At 37.8% G+C, this 12,762-nt stretch overlaps 1 long non-coding RNA gene and 1 pseudogene across 4 annotated transcripts in view; both read right to left on the bottom strand.

Annotated features, from left to right (window-relative positions):
• The window catches only part of LOC112930013 (uncharacterized), a 143,716-nt gene that overhangs the window by 98,884 nt on the left and 32,070 nt on the right, over window positions 1-12,762 (bottom strand). Inside the window, exon 3 of one of the 4 annotated variants that reach the window (XR_011996632.1) lies at window positions 910-1,029. The exons of the other annotated variants lie outside the window; for them this stretch is intronic. This is a non-coding gene — a long non-coding RNA (uncharacterized lncRNA). Of the gene's footprint in view, window positions 1-909; window positions 1,030-12,762 lie in introns of those variants that run through there. 4 annotated transcript variants of the gene reach the window in all.
• Window positions 9,637-10,632, bottom strand: LOC112930003 (E2F-associated phosphoprotein pseudogene; annotated as a pseudogene).

The following is a 12,762-nucleotide window of genomic DNA, read 5'->3' on the forward strand; positions in this document are numbered from 1 at the left end:
CAAGAGTAGAGAGGGGAGACACTACAGCTGAATCATAGGTCAGCTTTTACTGGTTTGTGACCCAAATTCAGACTACTTAAATGGTCTGATAAACCTCTAGCCAAGAATTTAATTCAGACTAATCCCAAATTGGTTATACCCTCCCAGTATTTGGTAGAAGAAAATGCAAATCCTCTTGGAGGATTTATCTGACCAAGATGCATCATGAGCACTAGGATGAAAAGAGGAGCCTAAAAACTTCCAGAAGGGGGAGGAAAAATGATCACAAAGGAATGAGGACTACAGTAACATTAAACTTCTCTATAACACCAGTGATGTTTGAAGGCAATGGAGAAATGCCTTCAGAGTTTTCGGAGAGAAATTTTATCCTAAAAATCTATACCCAGCAAATGATCAATGAAATCCAAAGGTAGAATACAAACATTTTCATAAAGTTGAGCTCCTAAATTGTTAACCTTTCTCAGGAACCTGCTGAAGGATATGCTCTACCAAATTGAGGGAGCAAAGCAATAAAAAGATGTAGGATCTCAGAAAATAGGAAGCCCCATGAAGGAGAAAGGGGGAAAAAAATCTCAAGGTAATGGTAAAGGGAAAGTCCCAGTAATAGCTGTATACCAGGCTTAGAGAACCACGAAGATGGAACAGGAGAAGGAAAGCTGAAGACTTAGATGAAGTTCTCCAAGATAAACACAAAACAGGACACATGTTCAGAAGGCATTTTTATTTATATCAATAAATCTGGGGATGAATTAGTAATAAAAGCACAGCAACCAAGTAAACAACAACAAAATACATTTGTCAACTCTGGTGAAAACAATGAGCTATAGAAGAGAAGAAATATAATCATAGTATACTATATGACTTAGCTATAACCAATACTTACATAGTTAAGATAATGTTAGCCCTAAATATGGATTTAATGAAAAACTATATTTGAAGGAGAGGAAGAAGTAATATATGTGAGAGGAGGGGTTTGGGGGGGTAAATCTTCATCTGCCATAGCTTGAAGTCAATAGACAACATCTAAAACTGAAAGAAAAAAAAATAAACTAATATCAGAATATGCACGTTATTTAGACATAAGAAAGTAAATTCTGGAAGAAATAAGATTAAGAATTATTGGACTAAGGAGAGGGAATTAGGAGTAAAAAAGGAAGGAGCAGAGGACTGATTTTTTTAAATATTTTATTTATTTATTCATGAGAGACAGAGAGAGAGAGAGAGAGAGAGAGAGAGAGAGAGGCAGAGACACAGGCAGTGGAAGAAGCAGGCTCCATGCAGGAAGCCTGATGTGGGACTCGATCCCGGGACTCCAGGATCACACCCTGGGCCAAAGCCAGGCACTAAACTGCTGAGCCACCCAGGGATCCCCAGGACTGATGTTTTTAATATACACCTTGTCATTATTTGACTGGTTTTGTTTTTGTATTTTTATTAATTATGCAAATATCACACAAAGTATATTCCTTTTAAAGGAAGAGTGGGTTTTTTTTTAATATTTTATTTGTTCACAAGAGACACAGAGAGAGAGAGAGAGAGAAAGAGAAGCAGGCTCCATGCGGGGAGCCTGACATGGGACTTGATCCCAGGTCTCCAGGATCAGGCCTTGGGCTGAAGGCGGCACTAAACCACTGAGCCACCCGGGCTGCCCAGGAAGAGTGTTTTTGAAAGTGAACTCCCAACTGTTCACCACCCAGTCTTTCTGATGTTTATAAAATGTGCATTATTTTGATAAAAAAAATTTAAATTTAAAAGAAATATTAAATGAGATTATATGTGCAATGCTTAGCACAGAACCTATTTTGTACTAGTTACAAAATCAGGAAATATTAATTTTTCAAAAAAATTTTGCTTTACGAATCTAATATATCTTTTTATCTTGTAGTCCCAGTTATAGGAATGGATCTTGGGCAGATTTGAGGCAAAGTCCTGCTAAGAAATAGTACACGTGAGAATTTAAACTTCAATTCACCCCATTTGCCAGTAAATGCTCAGAAATGACCTGGAGGTAAGGGATTATTTTACACTAGTTATTTCTACCCATAGAACAGGTGAAAACCAAAGTATCCAGAATAACCAGAAGGGCCAGAAGCTTATGAAGACCCCCAAGAATGGAAAGGTGCTGCTTCTCAAAGGACCTGACAAAGATGCCCACAGTCACCTGGTGTCATCTAATGACTTCTTGGACCCCTGACACCAGGAAATCCCCTTTGATTTGGAGCATGCTGTGTAACCCCTACTGTCTTAGCTCTCTCTGTCTAAATCCTTTGCTGGGGTCTGTTGATGCCTTTCTGTCAAACATTATCACCCTTGCAACAACCAAAAATTAAACAACTCTTAAACACTCAGGGCAAGGGGAGAATTTACAGATAACTCCCAAAATTAATCTTTTATTATATTTTTAATTTCCATCTATTCCATTCCCTATGTAATAAGGTCAGTTAGCAAGTTAATATCAAGAACTTATATTTACTTTATTTTTCCCTGCCCTTCATATAGTGTAGGTTCTGAGTATTTTTTCAAAGTCAAAATGAGGCCAACAGAAAATATACAGTCTGAATAATTCACAATATACAGTCTGAATATATAGTTTCTTTATTATCCACTTATCAATTCAAAATGAAATTTTGCCTTTGTGAACCTCATGTAAATTCTTTTTAGTGATTACTCTCACATTTCTATAGCACTGTATATATTTTACAGCTCAAATTCTATAAGTGGGTGTTTTAATATTTATAGGCTATTTTCATTTTTAATATTTTAAAACTAAGTCATAAAATGTACTGTTGGATAATGTACGTTCAAGGCACTCTGCTAGGTGCTATGTGTGAGAAAGGGTGCCGAGAACAAAAGTGTTTTATTTATATAAATGCTTGCTTAGGAATGTAAAAATTAACTTCAAACTAAAAACGGTGCCTGCATTTTTTTTTAATTGTTTAGCAAGAACCTCCCCCTTTCCTACTATGATTAAAAGAAATTTTATAGATTCTGGTTGAGTTATAGCTCTCAGATAGTTTTAATGAGTATATGAGTTTCATAGGGCTGGCATGAGAAATTTCCACAAACTGAGTGACTTAAAACAACAGAAATTTGTTGTCTCAGTTCTAGAGACTAGAAGTCCAAAATCAAGGTCATGGCCTTGCCCCCTCTGAAATCTGTAGAGAATCATTCCTTGCCTCTTTGTAGTTTCTGGTTGGTTGCCAGCAGTTCCTTGGCTTGCAACTACATAATTTCAAACTCAGCCCTCCTCTCTCATAGCCTTCTCCCTGTGTGTCTTTCTGTCCTCACATGGCCATGTTCTTGGAAGGACACCAGCCATATTGGATTAGGGGTCCACCCAACCTCATCTGAACAAATTACATCTGCAATGACCCTGTTTCCAATAAGGTCACATTCTGAAGTACAGGCACTTAGAACTTCAACATCATTTTGGGGGGAAACAAAATTCAACCCATAACAGTAGACAAATATCATGAGATATTGATGTTAAGGAGCCTATTTACAAAGCTAAAAAGTGGTGAATCTTGCCTGAGTTTAATCTTTTGTTCTCAAGCTTAACTGTTGGGGAATGCAAACAAAAATAAAGCATATTTTTTAAGTTCTAACACTCTCCGATGAGATTGTTTTTAACAGGCTATTAATGGAAACATAATAACCTATTCTTTATATTTAACTTTTTAAATAATAAAATTATAGCTCAAATTATAATTTACTTTCTTAACAGGAAATTTGTTAGTTTTAGGTAGTGTCATATATTACCTTTGCTCTCAATAATTATTTTGAGCTGCTGCATCATAAAAAGTATTTACAGCTAAGTTATACTAGATCAAATCTAATTGATTAAATCAGAATTCTGTGCAATGTTAATTAAAGTATGCTTTAGATTAAGCAAAGTAATTACATGAGCGATTGCATTTAATGGAATATTTTCATGAATCAGAATATTGCATAATAAACCTGAAAACAGCCACACTGAATACCTAATATATTTCACAAAACAAATTGCACTGAGAACTGCTAAGACATCTGAATAATTCACATGAAAATAAAGGCAACTTGAAGATCTTCTAAAGAAGACTCTAACTCCTTATTTCCAATGTGCTGCCAATCCCCTCGCTGTGTTTCTGCAGTTTTGCCTTCTAGGACTGCTTCCTCTACCTCCAGTGGATGCCCTAAAGGAGTTTCTGCCTAGAGCATCCATCCTTGTTCCACCAGCCCAGGTAGGCTTGGTGAGGGAAGCACATCAAATGATAACAAGACATTATAGTGCACAGACTCTAATGTACTATTTGCCTTATAATTTAGTTATGAGTTAAACTAAGACAATAGCTCTCCTCATAACACTGAAACAGTATGCTCTAAGTTTAAGACAAACTCAAAAGTAAATGCTTCCCCAGTTGGGAAGAATTAAAGGTAACAGGAGCACCCAGCCCTTCCATGAAAGTGAGCCAGCAATTCTGTGTACGTGCTCTGAAAGAAATAATTTGCAACAACCAATGACTGGTGTTAGGTTCAGTTACCGAATTTCTATTACGGCCACACTTTTAGCAAAAGCACAGATCCCTGCTATCCTGGGTAAATAGCACTAATTTGAAACTATATTCAATATTTTAAGGGAGACTGATTTCTACTAAGCAGAAATTGTGTTGCTGGATGTGTTTAGATCCAGCTGTCTATCTCAAGCAATATTGGCCTGAAATATGGAATAAGGTTTTCATTTGGTAGAGCAGCAAACATGAATAGACAATTTAATGGCTTTGTGCCAGGGTCAACAGAATTTCATAAAAGAATGAGTATTTGAAACAAGTGTCACTGCACCTGTCACAAACTATCATGGGAGATGTGTAAGGATATCCTAAAGAGGTAGCCCTGAGCTAACCAGGAGTGTTCAAGAATCAACTAATGATTTGTGACAATAATAACTCTGAGTAGAATTTACCACATACCCCCATCAAATTAATTCTGTACTGGGAACTTGAAGTCAGAATAATGTTCTTTTTAGAGCCATAAATATGAACACTAGCCTTTATCTTCCCTTTAAAACATGTGAGTCTATTCCCTTTTATTTATGATCTCTAGCTAAACTGCTTTCATTTAGAAGACACTTTGAGGGGTGCCTGGGTGGCTCTGTCAGTTAAGGATTTGACTCTTGTTTTTAACTCAGGTCATGATCTCAGAGTCTTAGGATCAAGCCCCCTTCCAGGCTTCACATTCAGGGAGTGGACTGGAGATTCTCTCTCTCTCCCTCCTCCTCTGCTCCTTCCACTGCACATGCACACACTAACCCACACTCTCCCTCCCTCTCGCTCTCTCAGATAAAATCTTTAGAAAAAAAAACACTTTGAATCACAATCAACATTTCAACCTCAGCTCTTATAGCAATCTGCATATTTTGTTAAAACTAGTAATTATTTCAAGTAGTTCTTAAATATCACTAGTAAAAGTGTTCCTCCTATGCCTATGGTTAACAATACTGGATTGTACACTTAAAAATTTGTTAAGATGGTAGATCTCAAATGTTCATACCACAATTTTTTAAAAAAACAGCATAGGAAATTTCAAGGATGAGGAAGAGGAAAAGAAGAAGGCAACTTGATAAAGGAGGCACCACACAGAATCCATGTGATGGCAAAAATGGTAAGCAAGTTCATGCTCCAGAAATGGCAGTGGTGGGGCAGGGGCAGCAGCAGGGTCCCTAGTACTTATGGGGCAGCAATGGGGGATGCTTAAAGTCATCAGGACAATTCTAAAGTCTATGGTTGGATACCATTTCCAGAGTCAGCTTTGAGCCAGTTCTCCCATGAACATCTCTATAGAGTAGATTCCTTTCCTGCTTAATCAGCCAGTATCAATTTCTAATACATTATATTGAAATTCTTATTGGGTTACATATGAGAATAATGGCTCAGTTTCCACACTTAATTTTCTATACTCTGATTTTATATTTAGCTTAGTGATTACTTGCTGGATAATATTACTTGTAGATTTTAATCACTGGCTTTTAATTCAAGGTAAGATGTTTGTTTTTAAAATGCTAACAAAAGGGCGTAAGTTCTCTGTTGAAAGACATTTTTAAAATTCCAAATCTAATTGTTCTTATAAAGACAGGGCACAGGGGTACCTGGGTGGCTCAGTGGTTGAGCATCTGCTTTTGGCTCAGGTCATGATCCTGAGGTCCTGGGATCGAGTCCCACATCAGGCTCCCCACAAGGAGCCTGCTTCTCTCTCTGCTTATGTCTCTGCCTCTCTCTCTCTCTCTCTCTCTCTTTGTGTGTGTGTGTGTGTGTCTCATGAATAAATATAACCGTAAAGGAAAAAAAAGAGCACAATGAAACAAGGAGTATGTTTGGCTTTACCTCTAGAAAAGAGAACAGGTTCTGCTTTAGCAGTTCTGGGTCTCTAAGTCATATTCCAAAGGACTCCTCCTTTAGTTTATTTCTGTATTACAGTTATATTGTGAGAATTAAAGAAAGTAACATATGAAGATTATCAGCAAAGGGCTTGAGCCCCACATCATCCATATCAACCAAAATTTTCTAAATTTTACAAATATGTAGTAACATAGGGTAGGGGATGCAGGCAAAAGTTTTTACTGGGGATTAGGTAATAATCTAATCAAAGTATTTAGATATCTTCATTGATTATGGGCAAACACTCGTTAAGATTCTACCATGATCTTCTTTTCTCACATGCAAGCTACTGGGCCCCTTGTTTCACCAAAAGAAACTCATTTTTTTTCTACAGCACACTACTGACAAAGTAAGTCAACTTAGAGAAAGTTTTTCAAAAAATATATCCTCCAAAAAGAGAAGGAAGTCATTTAAATATAGGCTTTAATGGGGGGAAATAAGCATATTCAGCACTTCAAAATGGTAAAGATTTTATTTTCAAAAGGTTAAACTAACAAGATTAAAATAGTTATTGAGTACATTTACCATTCTATGTATGTGGTGATGAAGCAGTCTGCCAAAGAAAAATGCATGTCCCAAAGGAATTCATGCAGGTATCCAAAGATTTATTGAACAACTACTCTGTGATTGATAGTGTCTCCTGGCAAGGTAATCCACAAGCGAAAATGTAAAGAAGGTAAAGTTCACATTAATTCCTTCCCTCTTGGCAACTTCTCCATCTTCTCTGGATAACTAGCATCCTCTATTGCCTCTTACTCCTCAGGAAATCCCCCTACCCCCATCTACCCCCATCATTATCCCCAGCTAAAGCACCCTTTCCAAATACAGGGAAACAACTTTTTGTTGTTGAACAACTTGGGTTTAAACTGTGTGGAGTCCCCTTATATTTTTTACTGTATAGGACTGTAAATATTTTCTCTCACAGTCTTCTTAACTTTTTTTTTCTCTAGCTTTATTGTAAGAATACAGTATATAATACATAAAACATACAAAACATATGTTAATTGACTATGTTATTGGTAAGGCTTCCAGTCAACAGTAGATTATTAGTAGTTAAGTTTTAGGGGAACTAAAAGTTTTGAGAGGGTTTTTTACTTTAAAAGGGTCAGTGCCCCAAACCTTGCCATGTTGCTCAAGGGTCAACTGGAGGTCTCAAACTCCAGATTCCTCTCCATACCTCTTCCTGCCCAAAATGACCTCTCTGGTGCAGCCTAGAAGGAAGGACTCTCACCTAGCTCTCGGAGGGTATATTAGTCTGCTCAAGCCACCATAACAAAATACCACAGACTGGGTGGCTTAAACAACATTTATTTTTCTCACTGTTCTGGAGACTGGAAGTCCAAGATCAGGCATCTAGACAATTCAGTTCTTAGTAAGGCTTCTCTTCCTGGCTTGCCTTTTATTGAGCACATGGGGGGAGGTAGAAGATGGGGATGGAGAAAGAGGGGGATAAGGGATACAGCGAGAGAGAGAGAGAGAGAAAAAAAGCACACAAGTGCCCTAGAGTCTCTTCTCATAGGGCACTAATCCTATTGGATAGAGCCCCACCCTGACGACCTCATGTAACCTTAACTGCTTCTTCAGAGGTCTCAACTCCAAATAATCTATACAGAGGGTTAGGGCTTCAACATATGAATGTAGGGGAGGGGAGGACACAAACATTCAGTCCATAACAAAGAAAATACTGTTAAACACACCACACTATGAAAGAATTTTAACCCTTTTGTATAGAATCCACCCTGTGGCAGAGAATAATTGCCTAATAGCCACAGGAAAGGGGCAGCCCAAGTGGCTCAGCGGTTTAGCACTGCCTTCAGCCCAGGGCCTGATCCTGGAGACCCGAGATCGAGTCCCACGTCTGGCTCCCTGCATGGAGCCTGCTTCTCCCTCTGCCTGTGACTCTGCCTGTGTGTGTGTGTGTGTGTGTGTGTGTGTGTGTGTGTGTGTCTCATGATAAATAAATAAATAAAAACCTTAAAAAAAATAACCACAGGAAAGAATTTCTAATAATTCAGGAGGGCAAGGACACCATTCATATAGTGCCTAAGTCCACCCTAAGCCACTGGGTGCGGGCACATTCTCATCCTAGTCTGCACCTATTCCTGCATCTTCAGGGCCAGGTGGAGGGGATCAGGGTACCACTCCCCTGATGGCTGGACATGCAGTCAGTCACAAACTCTGCTCCTCAGACTTTCAGGCCGTGACCCATTTCTGGACCTGAACCATGCCCATTGGCTCTAAGTTCACAATAAGAGGGCCTCATCTCCCCCATTCTACATGGGGAACACAGCCATCCCTGGATTACATTTCAGAGGGTCTCAATTGCTCATGCTCATATACACACAGCAACAGACACATAAGCTTGCATATTCTTGACCTTTACATTTTCCTTCTGTATTTATCTGCCTTTTGGGGATCAATCACAAAAGTCTACAAATTAAATTATTTTACCTTGTTAGTAGATACAGATGGTATTTAGAAATCTTAAAAGATTGCTTTGCTTTTGTGTTTCCGAACACAAAAGAGTCAAGATGTGCAACATATTTTTTTTTTTTTTGCCTATCCTATTCCCATGTAGGAGTCTGAGCCTCTCTGCTATCTCAGCAGATACCTACCCTAAATAACTATTCATAAACACACACAAAAAATAGAAGTCTTTGGGAAACTTCATTTACCAGATCTGTGCTCCAAGCATTTGTACTCAATTTCCACAATAAATTGTCATACCTGAAAACTGGTTTTAGTTTTTTTTAAAATACATTATACTTTCCAGTAATCTGACAATATCCCTGGGAATTCAGATAGTAACATCCAGGTGCTACCTGGCTCAATTGTTACTTGCTAATTGCTATCCAATCATTTGTAAAAATTGAGGCACAGAATATTTAAGTGATTTGAGTATGATTTCTTATCTAATTAGTGGCAAAGCTGAGAATATAATCCAAGTCCTTAGATTTTTTTTAACTTCTAGAAATTTTTTTTTTTTTACTTATAACTGCAGAACATTTTAATTCTAAATAGCTTTAATACATGAAAAGCCCCATAGTTTCCAAATGCCCATCAAAGAGGGAATGAATTATCAGTCCCATCAGAGCTGGGGAAAAAATTTTTAAAGGGGGTGGAGGGATGAAGGCTGACAACCATTCTCTTTCAAAAAGATAAACACTGAAAAAAAAAAAGATAAACACTGCATCCTCAGATAACTGCTCAGAATGTTACTTGATATTAATAGGCAAGAGGGTAATAACTGTCCATGTTTGCCTTATATACTGTATTGGGCAATTAAATGCCAACTGAAGTATTCAAGAATGACTTGCTAAAACGTTGAAAAAATGAAAGACTTCGTCCTTGTCATAGACGGCCACTTCCGTGGAACATTCGGTGCACATAACGGGGTGATAGATTTCTTCCGCTTGTGCCTCTGTCTGCTCTGCAGCGTCTTCGTGGTTAGACCTCATCTTCTTATGGCCTCGCCTTTTCTTCCTGTTCTCTGGGATTTTGTATCTTAGAACCTCCTCTTTGTTGACAGAACAATTCATCACAAACATTGCTCTATACTGAGTTTTGTATGATTCATGCCTTTGGCAATCAAGACATAGTGTGGTCATGCAGGCAGGGCAATTCAAGACACCATCACTATTTGGAACAGGCTGCTGTTGTTGATATGGTCTCTGTATTCTAAAACCATGGTAGCCTCTTCTTTGTGCATCAATCCAGGCCTGATCTCTGTTATCTTTTTCAGGATCATATAATAACTCATCATTTGTTGGAATCCTGTGTCATTTTTTCTTTTTCTTCTTGGTTACCTGTGCTGTTTTGTCTTCATCTTCAGAATCAGAATCAAAATATATATCATCATAGTACTTTGTCAGAGCTGTTCCAACTTTTCCAGTTCCTGAGGAAGACCCTGTTTCCAGAGAGGATAACTTGTCCTCCATTGTTTTTATGGTGGAATTTAATTCAGCTTCCATTTCTTTTTCAAATTCATCTTCACTAGATGATTCACTTTCTCCAGTAAGACATTCTCTGATGAGTTTTCTTTTATGGTCAGGAGTTCCATGTAAAAGCACATCCACTTCATCTTCAGAACTGCTCAAAGCGGGTTCCTCGTCACTAGGCTCTTCCACTGCGTAGGGGTCGTACTCATCCTGGAGCCGGCTCATGGTGACCTACACCCTCGGACGCCGACTACAAGCGTTCACACAGCATCTGTTTACGCCACAGGTCCTTCTAGAAATTTTTAAACTATACTATAAAGGTAGTATACTATCATAAACCCCAGGCTCCCAAAACCTAGTTTCAACAATTATCAACATTTTATTTTGCCAAGCTTACTTCATCTTTCCTTCAACCTTTTTCTTGTTGTATTTTTTTAAGATTTATTTATTTATCTGAGAGAGAGAGAGTGGAGAGAGTGGGAGAGGGAGAGAGAGAATTTTAAGCAGACTCTGTGCTAAGCTGGAGCCCAGAGCCTGAAGCAGGGCTCAATCCCACAACCCTGAGATCATGACCTGAGCCAAAACCAAGAGTCAGATGCTCAAACTGACTGCCAGGCATCCCCTTTTTTACAGTGTTTTAAAGCAAATTCTAGACATCACATTATTTCACCCATATATACTTCAGTATATATATCTCTCTACTAAGCTATTTCTTACATTTTACATGTGTTTGTGGTAGATCAACAATTTCCTAACAGTGGCCAAAGGACTCAGACACCCAGCAAATATTCTAGTACTTTTCTTCCATTTTTTTCCCTACATACTTCTCACTCTCAAAAGAGGAAATTCGAATCAATTTTAGTAGACCGATAAAAAGAAAACTAGGAAACAAAAACCCAATAACCTTTTTATAATAAAAATTAAAAATATAAGTTTCAAAATTACTTTAAAACATTTCACTATGTTCCAGTTCTATAAAAAGTACAAGCAAATATCCCTTTTATCTTCCTCCAAGAAAACCATTTTCATGGTCATGGTGTGGAAATTCCATTCTGGGTAAAATCCTAAGGTTATATGAAGGTTGTGTATATATACAATTTGCTACAGGAATTGTGGTGGTGTTTAATAAAATTCATGAGGTTTTCATTTTGTTTAATATTTATTTGGTGTTTAATTTAGCAAAGGTTCTCTGATGTTCCTATTTTATTAGTTTATCGAAATTTTAATTCTATTCTAATTTTAATATGGAATTTTTAACGTCACATATATTAAAAGGCAATCCATTGACCACAGAGGCACTTACCTATAGAATGGCTATAAAACCTGGCAACATAGGCAACTATATATAATAAATGGTTTCTTGATATTACATGACAATACATGATATTTTTGATGTGTTGCCACTCATTAGTCATGCAGTTTAGTGTGCTGGACAGAATGGCAATGAATAGGATACATTAACATGGTATTCTAGCAATCCTTGCACATACATCTGTAACATATTGCCTCTGATCAGTTCTCAGATGTGATCCCTGGACTCTACAATGCCTGGGGATGTTAAAAATATAAATTTTCAGGCCCTCACCCCAGACCTATCAATCAGAAAGTTGGACTCAATAGTCTGTTTTAACAAGCTCTGCAGGTGATTCAGATGCAAGCTTAAGTTTGAGAAACACATGCTCGGATTTTGTGTGTCTCTGATTTTCCCTGAAAACAAACCAATAAACAAAATCCTGCTTTTCAGTATATCCCAAGCAGAGGGTTGCCAGATTTAGTTAATAAAAATATAGGACATCAGTTAAATTTGAATTTCAGATTTAAAATGTTTTTAGTGGGGTCCCTGGGTGGCTCAGAGGTTTAACCCCGGCCTTTGGCCCAGGGCGTGATCTTGGAGTCCGGGACTCAGTCCCACATCAGGCTCCCTGCATGAAGCCTGCTTCTCCCTCTGCCTGTGTCTCTGCCTCTCTCTCTGTCTCTCTCTCTCTCTCTCTCATGAATAAATAAAATATTTTTAAAAATTAATTAAATTAATTAAATGTTTTTAGTAAAATTATATCTCTTGTAGATATGTCCTGTATATGTGTATGTGTGTGTGTGTGTGTGTGTGTATATATATATATATATATATATATATATGAAAGGGATATAGAAGTATCCCCTTGCATAGTTATACTAAAAGATTATTTGTTGCTTGTCTTTTTCTTTTTAAGATATTTTGTTTACTTATTTGAGAGAGAGAAAAAGAAAGTGAGAAAGTGAGAGAGGGAATACGAGCAGTGGGGACAGGCAGAGGGAAAGGGAGAAGCAGGCTCTCCACTGAGCAGGGAGCCCAATGTGGTGCTCGATCCTGGGATCATGAACCTGAGATCATGACTCTGGAATCATGACCTGAGCCAAAGACAGATGCCTAACTG

This window comes from Vulpes vulpes, chromosome 13 (genome assembly GCF_048418805.1).
Source record: "Vulpes vulpes isolate BD-2025 chromosome 13, VulVul3, whole genome shotgun sequence".
Lineage (NCBI taxonomy): Eukaryota > Metazoa > Chordata > Mammalia > Carnivora > Canidae > Vulpes > Vulpes vulpes.